Genomic DNA, 6007 nt, shown 5'->3' with positions numbered 1-6007 from the left:
GCGAGATTTAGCCTTAGTGATCTAAACGAAAGTCGTAGAATATGTTAAACTAAGATCATCGATAAAAAGAACGCCCAAATCTGACTTCGTATGAAGAAGTTATGAGATTTTAAACAGACCAATCCTGTCCCGGCTTGTTAAAAATATAACTTTAAAAATAAAATCAAATTAGCCGACGGAGTCTAAACGAAAGTTGTAGAGTACGTCTTCACCTACGCGTGGATATAAAGAACGTCAAAAACGGAGTTCGTATGAACGAGTTACAAATTATAATAGCATATTTACGTATTAAAATAAAGTATAAATCATGTATACGTACACATATATATACATATGTATATATCATTAGAAAGGTATCGACGATGCGGTCATTATAAGACTAATGTTGAGTTCTTTCGACATTAGTTTAGTACAAATATCATTAAATCCATTTATAATAGTATTATAGAGGGGTGTTTAGTTGTTTATATAACTAAAAGGTCATTAAGTAATTATGGAGGGTAGTTTTTGAAAATTCAATTAGTATAAATAAGAGCCTTGGGCTCTCATATTTCTTGCACCATTCTCTTGATTCAAGAGTCTTTCTCTCCTTATCCCCCGAGCATTTCGGTCCCTCGTGATTCGACTTCTCTTTCTGTAGCTTAGTATAGTAAGGTGAGCGCTGAAGCGCTGCACGAATCTTTCTTAGAAAGATTCAACGACGAAGTTCTGCCCCTGCAGAGCCCGACTCCTAGCTAAAACCCCCTTGTAAGTAAGTTATGCTTACCTTATTTTAATATAGCTTATATTTAAAATTAGTATTGTTATTATGAACTTATAATAAATATTTGAGCTATTATTATAACTTATATAAGTGTCGTTATAATATTTTTTTAACTACTCGCGGTACGGGGAATCTGGTTTAAAGGGCCGCATAGGGTTGTTGGATTTCAGAAGTGCTATATGCCAAAATGGTCCTGCCCTCCGGTGTTTTATGTCTGGCTCCTGTCTGTACATAGTGGTTGGAAAATATTGTTTAACGCTTATATAATAATAATAATACTAAGACTAATAGTTGGTCACGGTAAATATTAGACTAAAATTTAGCGATAATAATGCTAGGTTTCGTCAAAGGAAAATAGAATCGTTAGAAGCAAACGCAGCCCGATTTTGGAATCATCACCTTAACAAGTGAGTGCATAGTTACTTTCAACTTACACATAGATATGAAGTATTTTATATAAATTACGTGCTATGTGTGCATATTATCTGAATACTTGCTATCTATGCTAGATGAATGTTGTTATACATGTTTTCAATGATTTAAATTGTATATGTATTTTATATCTACGAAAATGTTGGGGTAAAACATGGGTAGATGCAATAGGTGATGTGTGATAAAATGATGAGAGGCCTCGATGTTGATGTTGTTGATTATGTCATCTAGCGGAGTATGGATGACGACCACAGACTCTTCTAGACAGTCCAGTGAAACACTAGCAGGCTCGCAACCTGTAGGTGTTTGTGAACGATATGTTCACCGGTGTACTCCATCCCCCACATGGTTGCCTTTAGGACATTTATTGCTGAGGAATCCCCTTAGCAGTAGTGTCCGTCCCGATGATGATCCTTAGGCTAGGTCCCTTATGATAGGTGTTTAGGGACGTAAAGTGAGGATAACGGGAACGGGTAATCGGGTTATTGTTGATCGATGAAATTAATAAACTTATTTATTGTGGGTTGAAAACCCTATGTGCTCACCAGGCTCCCAAGCCTGACCCACTCAGTTTTATGTATTACAGGTAGTGGCGCATGAGCATAGGTGTGATGATTTGGACGAGGGATTACGGATATAGGCCTGTAGATATGAAATAATGTAGTAAGGCTTATATTGTACTGTTTATGCTTTTGATCTGTACGAACATGACATCCCGAGTCTTTTAATGAAATACATTTCTATGGAAATGCTTTTGATAAATCTTTATCATATTTTTGTTTTGGGACAAATTCCGCAACACTTTCATTTAAAATGTAACTCTGATTTTTAAACAAAGCATAAACAAACCGGTCTTTTCTGGCCGTGATTTTGGGGATGTCACACCAACATCAAATCATAAAACATATACACAATTTACAATTTGATTAACTAGAATAATAAGAACCCTAATTCCATTGATTAAGTGAAATTGAGTACAAATCAAACATTTAATGAAGACCAAACCAAAGATTACTAGATAGAAACATGAAATCAAATGAAAATCACAATCTAAACAACAAATACATAAGAATCTAGAACTATAAATGACAAGGAAACTTAGACACACATGACTAACTTAGAACATAAATCCAACAAGTTTGATCTTCAAGCAAACTTACAAAATCAAAATCAAATTGTTTCTAAAGTGCTAAGTATTGAAATGATCTCCAAAAACCCCCCTCTTGAAGCCTATGGTTGAAGTTGTCATGAAAATCCCCAAAAAACGCTCTTTAATTGGAAGTTGTAAGTCACAAAACCGTCAGACCTTGTTACACGACCCGTGTAACGTAAGCCTTGCCATTACACAGTCGTGTAATGGTCGTTATGTGCTAAAAAGTTTCGAAAGCGCGCTCACGTAACATATGCCTTGCCAAAGCACGAGCCATGTAATAAAATGCAAATGTCCATTTTCCGATTTTCCAAATTCTTCAATTTAGCTCTGAAAATTCCAAAACTTCACCGAGAGTTTCCATCGAACATTCTAAGCATGCTCCAATCTTCAAATCACCATGAAACATCAATAAAATGGTGAAATGTAGATAGATCCTCAATAATGTCCAAAAATGCAAAATGCATGTAAAATTACACTAAAATGTGATGCAATGCTATAAATAAACATGATATAAAATGTAAAAAGGTACAATTTATGCACCTAACAGTTGCTTACAATGATCCATTAAGATAGGTCGTCTGCGGTCATCATTTTAGGATCGGTTTATGAGATTAACGAGAATGAGTAATCGGGTTGATTATTTGGTGTGAAATATATATTTAAAAGAATTAGTTATATTATTGTGGGTTGAAAATCCTATGTACTCACTAGGCTCCCAAGCATGACTCACTCAGTTTATTTGTAATACAAGAAGCGGTACGAAGACAGGCGGACAGTGATTGTTATATGTCGAGAGATTTAAAGAGATTATGTATGTTAGTATAATAAAGAGTTGTAAGGCATGTAATCACTAGTTTATGCTTATATTTCTGTATCAGTTATGGCATCCAATGTTTTTAATATTAATGAAAAACGTATCTTTGAAAATGGTTTTGATTCCATCTTACAATGAAAACGTTTTGAGACAAATTATGCACTAATTATTCTCTAAAATAATACTTTATTTTAAATAAGCATACAAAAGTTTTATTTGGCCGCAAAAATTAAAGATCTCACACACCTCAACAAATCATAAGAGGCCATGTCATCTAAGACTTAATCTCATTCACAATTTCATGCATCCATGTTTTAGTTTAGTGGTTTATTTTTATACATTTTTATTCTTTTTTATTACATTACACCATCTTATTACTAGCAATCACTTCACTACATGTATGTATGCGTATAGTATGTATAAATTATGTAGAAAAGGTATATATATATATATATATATATATATATATATATATATATATTATACTATATAATAAAACATATTAGTAATATCTTGAATTTTAAGAGGTATCAGTTACAAAGCTTCTTGTACTAATTAATTATGCATAAATAATCATTAATACTTGCCAAAAGTTTGAAGACTTGAATTAAGGAAAGTATTTAAAAAATTCAATTTTGAAAAAAATGAAAAATTGAAAATATTAAATGAATATACAAATTAATCTATATTTTTTAAACTAAACACCAATATTAATTAATTTACATCATTAGCATAAACATACAATATAAACATACATATTTTATTTAAAAGTGATAAATTTTTTATTAAATAATAACTAATAATAAAATTTAATAATTATTTTCCCATAAAAACTACTTGTCAAAAAAACTATTTATCGCCACCGCTTTGTGCAGGCACACATCTAGTATATATATATATATATATATATATATATATATATATATATATATATATATATATATATATATATATATATAAACAAATTATAAAAATACATACTTTATATTAAAATTGTGTATTTAATGAAAAATAAGTTTATAAATAAATAATGCATATGTATACATTACATTACTATTTAAATATATAGAAATTGTATTTATACAAAAAATATGATTTTTAAATGGAAAAAATATGTATTTATACTATTTTAAATGTAAAAAAAAATTATATGGTTTCAAATGAAAAATGATCAACATTGAATGAAATTGAAAAAAAAATGATGTTCGATTTATAACATTAAAATTGAATGTCAAAACTGAAAAAAAAAAATGAAAACCTAATGTCAAATTTGAAAAAACGAATACTCAATGTCTTTTGTGCCGACTTCTTTTTCTTTTCAGTTTTGACATGTTATCATGCCACGTCAGTGTCACATAAATTAATAGTGACATGCCAACATGACATGTTATCAAAGACTGACACGTTGGATGCTACGTTAATAAGTAAATAGGTTGACTGATCAAATGTTCAAAATTAAAACAACTGAAAAACTTAGTGACTAATTGTAATAGAAAACTGCACAACGTTAAAATCGAATTTGTAGAAAAAATAATAATTTTTATACAATTTACCCTTAACATAATTAATTGCTTGGTTTTTTGTTTGAAAAAAAAAAATCTTTGGGGTCTTGAAAAACTTAAAACATAATTTTGTATAAGTTTGATTGATCGAGTATTTTCAAAAGTTAAAATAGTAAATACGTATATGCAGCTATTTAAAATTAATATTGTTGAAAATGTTTTTACTGCATTGCATAAATTGTTATTGTATATTTAGAAATTATTTTAATTGTGCAAACTATTAAAGATACAATATAATAAAACACTTCAAGGAAACACACAAGTGTTATTGGATCTAGGTACAAAATTGATTACCTACAAAGCCTAACTAATGTCTAATAACATGAAGATTTGACAATATCAAATCACATATAATTGCTACTCTCCAACCAAACATTCAAGTTTCGACATAAGTATTTAAATATGACATGTCTATTACTTTTTATGTAGTTATTATTCTTTTCCAATATATCTGACTATCTGTCTTTGTCTTTGTACCTTTTCAGGTTTTTCTGTTATGTGGTAAGTTTTTCTTTTTAGAACATTTTTTTTTTATAAATCCCACTAAGGATGACTAGTTAGAAAAGTTAAATGGAATTAATAAAAAGTGAGCCATGCAACCCATTATCCAACTATGCTTAAGCTTTCTTCCCCTATTACTAACCCAAATAAAGAAATAAGTAACAATTCTATCAAATAACTCATGTTTAAACATTTTGTGAGTTCTAAAAATCAAAGAATTTCAAAAACGCCACACTAACCACCAAAGAGTAAAAAACAAAGCCTCCAAATACTCATTATTTTTATATTTCCTCCTTTAAACCGTTTTATTCAAATCACATTTAACATTAAACAAAAATAATGGACCCCTACAACAAACGATCGTTATATGAATATGATTAAATGACTATGATCGAATTTCTTGGTTCCCTCGTATTATAGAGGTCATTTATACATTTATATTTTTTTTTCTGGCTTTGCTACTAATCATGAGCAATGTTTACAAAATATATGTATTTCTTTCTTGGGGTATGACAACTCAAAACTCATTAAGGACATTAAATCATATGTTGTAACAAAACATTAAGAGTTAATGTCAAATGTCAATTCATGGCATCGGTTGAGATGTCAAACATGGTCTCATATTAAATACAAAATGGTCCACCCTTTCTTGACACTCTCCCACCATCACATCAAATAAATGAGTCATGGTCCATATCATGCTTTAACTAGGACCCAAACCGACGACAAAGATTGATATAAAAAAATGTCTATTCAATAAGTTTAGTTTGTGCTCATAGCAT

The 6007-nt window shown here is 30.0% G+C and overlaps 1 long non-coding RNA gene across 2 annotated transcripts; it reads left to right on the top strand.

Annotated features, from left to right (window-relative positions):
* Positions 1–572: 572 nt before the first annotated feature.
* On the top strand, positions 573–1907 carry LOC145070430 (uncharacterized). 2 transcript variants are annotated; one of them, XR_013689945.1, is made up of 3 exons: positions 573–747; positions 1102–1170; positions 1782–1907. It is a non-coding gene; the product is annotated as an uncharacterized LOC145070430 (long non-coding RNA). The 2 variants fall into 2 exon arrangements; XR_013689944.1 differs by having other exon boundaries at positions 573–751.
* The last annotated feature ends 4100 nt before the right edge of the window (positions 1908–6007 follow it).

This window comes from Lactuca serriola, chromosome 8, assembly GCF_051521515.1.
Source record: "Lactuca serriola cultivar US96UC23 chromosome 8, Lser_US96UC23_V15, whole genome shotgun sequence".
Classification (NCBI taxonomy): Eukaryota; Viridiplantae; Streptophyta; class Magnoliopsida; order Asterales; family Asteraceae; genus Lactuca; species Lactuca serriola.
Note: the sequence above shows the minus strand (reverse complement) of the source record. Positions and strands in the feature narration are given on the sequence as shown.